The following is a 12626-nucleotide window of genomic DNA, read 5'->3' on the forward strand; positions in this document are numbered from 1 at the left end:
TAGCACCCAGTGTTCAAGTCTGTCCAGATCCTCCTGTATCCTAAGCCTGTCTTCTGGAGGTTGTGACAAAAACACCCCTCTCCCTCTGTGATTTGACAGACTACCATAAAACAACAACTATTTCCGAACAATGCTGACACATCAACCCAGTAAAATTAAGTTAAATATATAATGGTATACTTAATACAGGCAGTACTTGACTTACAACAGTTCATTTGGTGACTGTTCAAAGTACTGAAAAAAGTGACATGGCCGTTTTCCACACTTACAACCATTGCAGCCTCCCCATGGTCACGTGATTAAAATTCAGACGCTTGACAACTGGCTCATATTTATGACAGTTCAGTGTCCTGGGGCTATGCAGTCACCTTTTGTCACCTTCTGACAAATCAAAGTCAATGGGGAAGCCAGATTCACTTAACAACCCCATGCTACTAACAACTGAAGTTATTCACTTAACAACCATGACAAGAAAGGTCATAAAATGGAGCAAAACTTGCTTAACAAATGTCTCACTTTTGGGCTCAGTTGTGGTTGTAAGTTGAGGATTATCTGTATTCAGTTCCTTTCAGTGGCCAGTTGATGTCTTTGGGGAGTCAAGAAACAGGAGGGCAATGTCCACCTTGGAGATCCTGAAACTGAATGCCATTCTGATTATGCAACCAAATATGGAACATATTCTGCTGCCTATGTTTTCAGAAAACTGCTGTTCACACATAGCCGTTTTTATACCTATCAGATAGTTCCTAATGGCAGAATGAGGGAGGAAGCTTTCGCAGGGAAAACAAAATTTGGAAATTACTCGTAACTTTGAGGGAATATTTCTTATGATGTAAACAGCCACAGTGAACACAGATCATTTTTATTCCCCTGTTTGTTTTGAAAGACTCGATCCAGATTTAATGATAGGTTGCAATTTCTTTGTGAAACACACCAGCAGAAGAAAGTTGGAGGTGTTTTCAAGGACTTTCTGATTAAGGAAGTTAAAGACCTGTTTTTCATTTGAGTTCAGCTAGTAGTTATCTTCCATATTAAAAGTTTCTTGCCTGCTCTGTCTCCAGTACTCTGTTGCAGGGGGTGCAGCTTGGGCCCACCCCACCCTTTCCATGTTTTTCAAAAGATTATTTTAATTATACAGGCCCAGCGTAGCAGGGAGTAGTTTGTTTGTATAGAACCCAAGGTCTTGGATTCTGATCAGGAAGATCCCAGAATGCCTCTTGATCGGCAAGAGAAAATCCCAGCAGGCTGAGGATCACACAACTTATGTTGCTGCAGGAAAAAGACCGTAGGTAGCTATTGTGAGTCCTGAGTAGACTTACATGGTGCATAGTTCAGATGTAGTTCCAACTGTGTGGAAGGTGAAGGTGAAGACCTCCTGGAATAAAAGTTGCAATCACAAAGCAAGCGAATAATGAAAATGTTTTCCTGGTTTAGACCAGGGGTCCCCAACCCCCGGTCCGTGGTCCAGCCGCATGCCAGAAACCGGTTCGCGCAAACAAGAAAGCCCCATCTGCGGGATGCAGGCAGCACACAAAACCATGCTCCCTCCGGTCCGCAGAAAAACCTCTCTCCACGGAACTGGTCCCTGGTGCTCAAAAGTTGGGGGACCTCTGGTTTAGATCACTGTTTTGGACTTAGGATAGGTTTGTCATATAAAAACCTGGGTGTTAATCCCAAAGGTGCTTTTTTCCAAAATGCATCTGGACTTTCTTAGTTTTTTTGCTTTGAAAATATTTCACTTCCTATCCAAGACGTTTCTACGGTTCTGATGAGAACTCAATACGAAGTGAAACGTTTTCAAAGAAACAAAGCAAGGAAGCCCAGTTGGAAAAAAAAACCTTTGGGACAAACATGACTCGGATGATTCAGAATCTCGATAAGACACCTGGTTGTTAACTTCAAACAGCTCTTTCCTGGTGCCCTTTAGTGAGTGGAACGCCAATTGCTGGATTATTGCTAACTCATGTTTTTCTTCAGTTTGGCTGCTAGTACAGGTAGCCCTTGGTTTCCAACCACAATTGAGCCTAAAATTTCTGTTGCTAAGTGAGTTTTGCCCCATTTTGTAGCCTTTGTTGCCACAGTTGTTAAGTGAGTCACTCCAGTTGTAAGTAATACGGTTAGCTCAGTGGTGGCGAACCTATGGCACGGGTGCCAGAGGCAGCACTCAGAGTCCTCTCTATGGGCACATTCACCGTCGCCCCAGTCCTAAGCCTTCAGCTAGGGTTTATAAAACCTTTTCGCTTTAGGCCTCTCCTGTTGGAAAAAAAAAAAAGGTTCAATCAATCAGTCAATTTCAACTTCTTGTGGGGAAAAAAAAGATCTTGCAAAGTTGGAATTAATTGATTGAACTTTTTAGTCCTACCCAGTCTGCTGTTACCACTGCAGCCACGCCCACCCAATGGGCCACACCCATCCAATGGACCACACCCAGACAATGGCCACACCCACCTGGCACCTGACGATGCATAAATGGGTTTTGGGTTGCAGTTTGGGCACTCGGTCTCTAAAAGGTTTGCCATCACTGGGTTAGGTTAATCTGGCTTCCTCATGGACTTTGCTCGTCAGAAGGCTGCAAAAGATAATCACATGACCCCAAGACACTGCAACTGTCATAAATACATGCTAGTTGCCAAGCATCTAAAATTTGATCACGTGACCATGGGGATGCTTGAATGGTCATAAGTCGCTTTTTTTCAGTGCCCTTGTAACTTTGAAAAGCCACCAAACAAATAGTTGTAACAAGGACTACCTGTAATCTGTTTCAAAATGGTTTAGATTCAGACATTCTCAGTTACTACATTAGGGATATGTAAACTGTGATCACAAGATGGCAGCAAAAAAACCCCCAGAAAATGTAACCCTGATTGCCATCTAGTGGTTATCCTTATTTTTGTACCCCAGATATGAAGGCAAAGATATGATAGGACATTGCACCTTCTGTTGAAGGAGTCTGGTAAACAGTTTAGTACAGTGATGGCGAACCTTTTAGAGACTGAGTGCCCCAAAACTGTCCCGCCTCCACTCCACCCCAGCTCCACCCCTGCCCCGCCCACTCCACCCCCACTCTGCTCTGCCCCCGTCTGCCCACAGGGCCACCCACCGCCTCCACGGCCCACCACATTGCCCCAGGCAGCCCTGCAACGCCATGGCAGCCAAGCCCTCTGCCCATGCCCCCGAGCATCATCTGTGCGCGACAGGACATGAGGGCAGAGTCTTGTTCCTGCTGCCCGGCTGCCATGTCCTTGGCTGCACTGCTCTGCACAGGCCGTGCCTGGGGGCGACTCTCCTCCAGGGGGTTGCTAGTAAGGAGGGGGCCATGGGGGGATGCAGGCTGGGGCAACAGCACATGTTCCCCCAGAGAGGGCTCCGAGTGCCGCCTCTGGCACATGTGCCATAGGTTCGCCATCACTGGTTTACTATCTATAAAATGTATGATGCGGTGTGCTGGCAGTCTTTATATAGGACCCCTATCCTCAATGGTACCTCACTGAAAATTGTTGAAGGAGGGGAGCTGTTCTACAAAAAATACCTTTGCTGCAAATGTTCTGTAATTTTTTTTTGTTTGTTGCTCATTTTAAAGCTGTCATTTTGCAAGCTATTTTGCAGGCAACACAAGAACCAGATATATTATTACTTGGACTGGGAAGTTCCAAAAATAATTGCAGAGCACATTTTCAGACAAAAGTGTCAGAGTGAGCTTGGAATTTGTTTTAACATAGCATCTTAATTCACATTAAAAATCAAAACATGTACTCTCGTCCCATTCCATGAAAATTAGCCACATTCAATTGGGGGGGGGGGTGTCTTACTGCTAAATAGACTTATCCACACACGCTGCAACTGTAATATAGTCTAAAGTTTTCCATAAAAGTTCATGAGAAAAATGGGTTAGTTTTAAGACGCCACAAAGCTGTTACTGCTATTGTTCTTAGAATCATTATCTTAGTCCAACATCCACTTTAAATACTTTTTAGCTTGTTCAGAGATACTTATATAGCAAGTGGCATTAAACATGGCATCTAATTTCATTCATTTAATACGGCAGAAGAAAATCAACTCTAGTTGAAACATTTCATTATTTTAAAAAAATGAACTTAGGAGGATACATTATAAACAGAAATGGATATAGATTTCTTTAAAGCAAAAAGCTGATCATAACAGTGCTAAGAGATGGGAGCTTTGCCCCATATGGCAGTGATGGTGAACCTTTTAGAGACTGAGTGCCCAAACTGCAACCCAAAACCCACTTTTGCATCGTCGAGTGCCGGGTGGGTGTGGCCCATTGGCTGGGTGTGGCCCATTGGGTGGGCATGGCCAATTGGGTGGGCATGGTTGCAGTGGTAACAGCAGACTGGGTGGGACTAAAAAGTTCAATCAATCAATTCCAACTTTGCAAGATCTTTTTTTTTCCCGCAAGAAGTTGAAATTGACTGATTGATTGAACCTTTTTTTTATTTTTGCACAGCGGTGGAGGCCTAAAACAAAAAGGTTTTATAAAACCCAGCTGAAGGCCTAGGACTGGGGCGACGGTGAGCGTGCCCACAGAGAGGGCTCTGAGTGCTGCTGCTGGCACCCGTGCCATAGGTTCGCCACCACTGCCATATGGTGTGATCATTAAACCCCATTTCACCTCCAATGCAAGGGGTAGTAATAACTGCTACTAGAACTCTCATAATTTCAACAAAATAGGAAGCACTGTGAATATTTCCTTCATGTAATAATTATTCATTTATTAACCTTAATAAACTACCGACTACTGAAATTAATAAATATAACCAGGATTTTGATTAACAGGAATTTATTTACATCACTACTCTTGTAGTGAACTCTTGTAAGTCTAGGACTATCTGTATTAATTTTAACGCCATGTATTTTCAACAGTTGCAAGATGCCTTGAATAGCTGAAGAAGCAGAAAAGTGGGATACTGGCTTTAGCAAATGTCTCAAAAAATGCTTTTTTTCAAAAGACAACCAGATCGTGTTTTTTCTTTGAGGAAGACATTTCGCTTCTCAAGTAAAAAACATAACCCAGTTGCCTTTTCAAAAAGCACCCTTTAGAGCATGACCTAGATGACCTGAGAATCTCCATGGAGACATTTTGCTTTAGCAAATAATAATTATTAATAAGAATAGTACCATAATAGTACCACTAGCACAGCGGTTCTCAACCTATGGGTCGCGATCCCATTTGGGGTCGATCGACCATTTTACGGGGGTCGCGAAACAACGCGATCCGCCATCTTCCCCCCCCAGGGGGCGGCACCACGCATGCGCGCCGCACATGCACGGCGCGTCCATGTGACGGGGGTCGCTGTCATACGAAGATTGAGAACCGCTGCACTAGCAGAAGCAGCAGACTGGAAGAGCTTCTTGATCATTTGTAATGAATTGGGAACAGCCCTAGGATAATCACAACCCTTTTAACCACCTGTCTCTCTTAACCTTAGATTATGTAGTATCCTATACAATCTAGCACAGCGGTTCTCAACCTGCGGGTCGGGACCCCATTTGGGGTCAAACGACCATTTCACGGGGGTCGCCAAACAACGCAGTCCGCCATTTTTTCCCCCTTTTCCTTAGCTGTGCTACTTCCCTTTTATTCTATTGGCTTTTGAAAGCCAATAGAATAGACTCTCTTGAATAGAGTCTAATTCTATTGGCTTTCAAAAGCCAATAGGAATTGTCCAGGCTGTCTCTGCCCTGCTGAGCCCGCCAAAAGTCCCATTCTGCAAACGGTGCCGCAAGTTATCTGCAGCGAAGGTGAGCTGTCTGGAAGTTTCCACCCCTCCCTGCTGAGCAACTACTAAAAATGTAAGTAAAAGAGGGCCAGGTGTGGGAGGTGGGCGGGCGCAGGGAGGGTTGCTGGCGCATGTGGGGCCCGGCGGGTACCTTACCTCCCTTGGGCTGGGCCAGCTGGTGGCCCAGCCGGTGGTTGGCCTGCGCCGTCTCTGCCGCTTGCCAGCTACGCCTCAGCCGGCGCAGGGGGCGCCAACATGCATGTGCGGTGCTCCCGGGCAGGGAAAGTCCTTGACTTACGACCGGTTGGGTAGTCCTCGACTTACAACCGGTTGGGTAGTCCTCGACTTACGACCGGTTGGGGTCGCGGCATTAAAAAGGTTGAGAACCACTCATCTAGCAAGTCAGAATGCTCCAGGTCCCATCAGTTAAACAATAGGCTGCAGGTAATCCTTGACTTACAACCATTCATTTAGTGAGCAAAGTTACGAACGGCACTGAAAAAGTGACTTATGACCATTTTTCACACTTGCAACCATTGCAGCATCCCCCTGGTCAGATGATCAAAGTTCAGGTGCTTGACAACCGGTTCGTACTGATGATGGTTGCAGTGTCCCGGGGTCGTGCGATCCCCTTTTGCAACCTTCTAACAATCAAAGTCAACCCAGATTCACTTAACAAGCATTTTACTAACTTAACAACTGTAGTGATTCACTTAACTATGGCAAGAAAGGCTGTAAAATGGGGCAAAACTCACTTAGCACCTGTCTTGCTTAGCAACTGAAATTTGGGCTCAATTGTAGTCATAAGTCAAGGATTACCTATATTTTGATGTCTCTCCCCCCCCCCTTCTTTTCAAGGAACTTTCTCGCAGGGCAGTAGATGATAATGACTATATTTAAGAGTGTTTCCTTTGATAATTTTTGGGTTTTAGTCTGGAATAAAAATAGATGTTATACAGATATACAAAAATATGAATTAGATGCTACAGCATCATTTCTTTTCTGCTACTAACACAAGGAACTAAAGACAAAAATCAGGTGAAGTTCTTGCTTACTTGAACAACACCCCTTTACGGTAATACGAAAACAGAGGGCTGCATTACCAGAATATGGCTTTTCCTGCTAATACTTGCATTGTTAATCTTCAGAAAGAAGTTTTAAAAGTTCACTAAGCTGTCATAGAAAACATAAGGATAATTTTCAAGTATATGTCTGGGACTAGGAGCTTTAAAAAACAGTGAAGGGAATATTTCCAGAGACCCAAATACAGCATATGCTACAAAATTCACCATTCATAAAGTACAACTAAGCATACTCCAATAATATTCTAACAAGCGCCTAAATAGATTATGAGATAATAGTGCAGACTACTTTGTTATCCTATTTTTTTTACCATTCTGAGCTTCTTTAGGAAGAAGAATAAAACAAAATTCTCATCATTATCACTACCACCACCACATTCCTAAAAGGCTTTTCTTGTCTTTCTTTCTTTCTTTCTTTCTTTCTTTCTTTCTTTCTTTCTTTCTTTCTTTCTTTCTTTCCAGTTGTCCATCTGAAATGCAACTCAGGACATCATGTTCAAGTAACAACAGTATGTAACAAATAACAAAAAAAAAATGCTAGTTGGGAGATTTTGTAAGTTGCAGTCTACACACTTTACATTTGCTAAGGTTGGGAAATAATTGATCTAAATTAAACCACTGAGCTTTATAGCTGAGGTAGGGATTTGAAACCCAGGCCTCAACACTATAAGTAGTCCTCAACTTAAAGCCACAATTAGGACCAGAATTTCCATTGTTAAGCAAAGCAGTTAAATGAGTCGCACCCAATTTGATGTCCTTTTCTGCCACAGTTGTTAAGGAAATCACTGCAATTGTTAAACGAATCATGAAGTCGTTAAATAAATCCGGCTTTCCCCATTGACTTTGCTTGTTGGAAGCCAGCTGGGAAGATCACAAATGATGATCAGATGGTACCAGGACACTGTAAGCATCAAAAATATATGCCAGTTGCCAAGCACCTGAATTTTGATCACGTGACTGTAGGTTGTACCTTCAAATGGTTGCTAAACAAATGGTTGTAGGTCAAGGATTATCTGTATAAGGCCTTTCTGATATTTTGAATATGCAAGACCCAACATTCCTGACCATTAATAAGGACATTATACTCCAAAGTATATGACTATTGCAACATAGGGAAAGACTTTTCTCTGACCATTATACTACCACGGCCTGGGAAGGTAGGTTAATTCAAGAAAACCCCTGACCTAATATCACCTAGTGCAGGGGTAGGCAACCTTGGCTCTTTTATGACTTGTGGACTTCAACTCCCAGAATTCCTGAGCCAGCCATGCTGAGGGGAAAGGGAAAGGTTTCCAAGCTGAGCCATGCTGGCTCAGGAATTCTGGGAGTTGAAGTCCACGAGTCATAAAAGAGCCATGGTTGCCTACCCCTAACCTAGTGACACTGAGTCAATGAATTTCAACCTGCCTTTTTCCACTTTATCCTTGTCTGATGCTTCTTTTAATACCACTCAAATGATAGTCAGCATTGCTGGCAGGAGATTCCATCATTTGCACCAATCCTGTAATCTAGTTATCACTTTGTTTTAGGACTCTCTGAAAGTTTCAGTGATTCATTTAGAAACTCAAAAGGCTTCGCAAAATTTTTAGGGATCACTTCCTTAACACCCTGCTTGGACCAGTAACCTCTGACAAAAAAGCTATCTGCAATCCAACTGTGGCAGAGGGACAAGACATACAACAGATCCTTGTTAATTTCATCAAAACTATACAACTCCTAAAGTGTGTTACGGACTTGGTTACTTGTATAGTTGGGTAATGTTTTTTTTTAGAGTTTGATTGTTTATTTGTAACCCTGTATTCAGCTCTGGGAAATGGGGTAGGGGGGGTAGGGGTGGGTGGGTCTCGGGATGTATATTGTATAAAACTTTTCAATTAAAAAAAAAAACTATACAACTACATGGCTTGAGAGGCTGAGTTGGTACCTGAAGCTCTCTCCTCTTTCACTGATTGGCTAAGACTTTAGGGGAATAAATTTCTTCCACAGGGATGACAAAATTTGATTTTAGGTACTGTAACTGCTTATTTTTAATACACTTCCCCCCTCCCAAATTCTCTCTTGATTGTCTTATTTCATAGGGATTACTTAATAATTATTATCCAATCCCTGAGAAGTACAGAAGAACTAGAAAGATGCCTTTCAAATTTTACATGGATCAACTATAAAATTCCAAGATTTTTAAGGAAAGCCATTCTGGATCCATTATGTGAGACAAGGCCTTTAAATGGACATTGCAAGACCACACTGGCACCAGCCCAAGACTTAATATAGCAAAAGCCACACCCGCTGCTTCAGGCCTAGAGTGTTAACCAAGCCACACTCCTTACTTTAATACAAAAGTTTCCTCACGGCCATTAGCTCCATCACCAGCCTGCCAAATTCAGACACTTTCATTTTAAAATGCCAGATCTCTCCCTTCTCTCACCAAATCCTATAAACAGATGACACAGGAAGAAGTCACTCGACACACTGCAAAAACAACACAAAACAAAACAAAAAAAAAACTGAAAAGGAAAGGGAAAAGAAAATAATTAATTAAATCATGTGTCAGTAAAAAACTACTTGCCAGGAAATATCCATTTGGGGGAATCTCTCCAAGAAATGAAATAAACAAATCAATGGACACATAGCTGAACAAATTTCTTGTGAATTAAGATTAATAAACACAGTTTATTTTACTGGATTGTAAGTAAGTTGCCAAGCTATCACTCCCAAGCAAGTATTTATTCTCTGGCTACAATGCACAAGTCACCTGTTGTAAGTGATGGTGCTCTCTGTACATACTACCAATGGCACAACAAAATAAACACACACACACCATGCATTTGATTACTGCTAATTCAATGTAATTTTTTTCTCAGGAGGTCCACAGAATACAGGTAGTCCTTGATTTACAACATTTGTTTAGTGATTGTTTGAAGTTATGACACTGAAAAAGTTATGACAATTTTTCACGCCTAGCCTCTCCAGATCATGTGATCAGAATTCAGATGCTTGGCCACTGACTCATTTATGACGGCTGCAGTGTCCTAGGGGTCATGTGATCAACTTTTGCAATCTTTGGACAAGCAAAGTCAGTGGGGAAGTCAGATTCATCTAACAGCCGTGTTACTAATTTAACAAAAGTGATTCACTTTTATTATTGCAAGCAGCCCTGAATTACTTTGTGGTAAGATGGGCAGCCAATAAACTTTATAAATAAATAAACAGCTGTGGCAAGAAAGGTCGTAAAATGGGGCAAAACTCAGTTAATGACTGTCTCATTAAGCAACAGAAATGTTGGGCTCAACTGTAGTCGTAATTTGAGGATACCAAATATATTGCTTTCTTTGATTGTTCTCCTTAGTGGGGACCTTGTGGCAAATTTAAACTGAGGCCTAGTCAGCTGCCCCAAAATTTTAGAGGTTAATATTTATACTAGATTTGTTTTGCCATATGAAATGCAAAATCCTGAACTGTAAGAATATCTGCTGATGCTACAAAGGCTCTAGCTGTTTTAGTTTCCTGCCTGCAGATAATGAAGTAAGCTTGACTTAAAAGGAGGAGATGCTTAAAAAAAACCTGGAAAAGTGGAGTTTTCTCATCTTGCAAATATGAAAAAAAAAGTCCATATATGAATCTCTACTTGGCTTGTAAAACAAGCCAAGTCCATCTCTTTATATTGATTTTACATCCTGTGTTTTTTTTAGGAGCTCAAGAACTGTTTAATATGGCAATTTCTGTTTTTTTCCCCTCACAAAAAATAGGTTAGGCTGACAAAACAAAATTGGTCTGCAGTTACCCAATGAGTGCGCACGTGAAGCTTGCACAAATGGAGTTTCCCGTGTGCATTCACTCGCTGCTCACACAAGTGCAGCTGCACGCACACTCACCTGCTACTTCCACGGCCCGGTTTTGAAAGGGCTGCGACGACCCAGGAGTTGGGGATCCCTACTTTAAGATGTTAGAAGCTGAATAATCATAATGATCATTTGGGAAGGTTCTGCAATAGGCTGTAAGCTGGACATCATTTTTGGACATTCACAATATGGACTTCAGAGCTTTGCTGGCTCTCTGATATTTGAAAGAGGCCTACTATTAGACTATTTAGCCATCTAATGTAGTCAATTTTTGTTTTCATCTAGCACTTCCTTTGTGGGTGGCAAAAGCTATTTTCTTCTTTCCGTCCCACAATTCATTTTAATGTACACGTTTTATGTGATTCACTTGAATTTACTGTCATTTTATTATACTGGTTTTAAATTTCACTCTTAAAATTTTTGCCTTTTATGGGAAGCGGGATATAAATGATTTAAATAAATAAATGGAGGCTAATGAAGACACAGCCAGCCAGAGAACGGAAGCTATCATAGCATTTACAGTGTTGAATTCAATCCAAAGTGATCCAGCTTCATATTATTTATGCCCAGCCATAAATTTATTTCCTTGCCTCCTGCATACCTCACATGGTAACTGAGGAGATAAAATATGTGATTAATAATTTACACAGCAACCAGGAAAATATTTAAATGACCTGGATCCATACATTTCCTGTATAACTAGGTAGTTATGTCCACTTGCTTAAGGCTGCCATACTGAATCCTCCCAATTTTCTCATCCCATCGCAACACTGTGTCCCATTTATGCTGCTTTAAAAGTCCTCTCAACTCTTTGGTGTATCTTTTTTTAATCCTACTTTGAAGCACCATATTGAAGAAGAAAGGTGAAGGATTGAAGAGAACTTTATATGCAAATGGATTTTTTTCCCCTACATGTAACCTGTAATTATCCCCATTATTAGGACAAACAACAGATAGAATAAGCTTACTCATAAACTAAACATCACACTATAAGGCTCACTATCTTGCAATCAGAACAGGTGGCAACATCGCCAACCTTGACTGATCTTGAAAAAGCTAAGCAGATGTGGATGGACACAATTTTTCATTGACAGTCAACAAAGAAATCTCAGAGAGCAGGGCAGAGTAAGACGATGGAAATAACGATGGCAATGGCAAACTATTTCCATATTAGAGGTAGTCCTCAATTTATGACCGGTTGCTTGACAACCGTTCCAAGTTCCAACAGACCAACCTGGGGAGTACTTATGACCCAGATTCAAAGTTCCAACTGTCATGTACCCCCCCCATTCACATGACTGCACTTCAGGCAATTGGCAACCAGGCTGCCACCTGGTATTTACTTCTGGGTTTTGGCAAAACAGAACTCATAGTAAATCATTGGTTTAATACTGTAACAGTAACAATAACAACAATAATAATAGAGTTGGAAGGGACCATGGAGGTCTTCTAGTCCAACCCCTGCTCAGGCAGGAAACCCTATACCATTTCAGACAAATGGCTGTTCAGTCTCTTCTTAAAAACTTCCAGTGTTGGAGCATTTACCGCTTCTGGAGGCAGGTTGTTCCACTGGTTAATTGTCCTCTGTTAGGAAGTTTCTCCTTAATTCCAGGTTGCTTCTCTCTTTGATTAATTTCCATCTGTTGCTTCTTGTCCTGCCTTCAGGTGCTTTGGAGAATAGCTTGACTCCCTCTTAACGACCAACCCGCTTAATGGCCGCTTTACGAACATCATAAGTTATGACTGTGATGGGCAGGGTCTATTACAGTTGTAACCTGAGGACTACCTGTTATTGCCCTGAAAATTAGATAGACATGTCCATGATGTCATGAGTACTTTATTTATGATCCAGTAAAAGAACTGTGGCCTGACATTGCAGAGAAGGGTCTGCCCAAGGCCCCTTTTTGATGCTGATTATGCAGATAATTGAATGGAGCAGAGAAATCTGTAATTTCATTATTATAGAC

At 41.8% G+C, this 12626-nt stretch overlaps 1 protein-coding gene across 10 annotated transcripts in view; it reads right to left on the reverse strand.

Annotated features, from left to right (window-relative positions):
* Positions 1 to 12626, reverse strand: part of GATAD2A (GATA zinc finger domain containing 2A) — a 112558-nt gene that overhangs the window by 60207 nt on the left and 39725 nt on the right. The window contains exon 1 of one of the 10 annotated variants that reach the window (XM_039333022.1): positions 9148 to 9686. The exons of 8 other annotated variants lie outside the window; for them this stretch is intronic. The gene's annotated coding sequence lies outside the window, so the exon portion shown is untranslated. Of the gene's footprint in view, positions 1 to 9147; positions 9687 to 12626 lie in introns of those variants that run through there. One more of the 10 variants, XM_039333027.1, reaches the window with a different exon arrangement.

This window comes from Crotalus tigris, unplaced genomic scaffold (genome assembly GCF_016545835.1).
Source record: "Crotalus tigris isolate CLP2741 ecotype Arizona unplaced genomic scaffold, ASM1654583v1 scf7180000024471.848039, whole genome shotgun sequence".
Taxonomy (NCBI): Eukaryota; Metazoa; Chordata; class Lepidosauria; order Squamata; family Viperidae; genus Crotalus; species Crotalus tigris.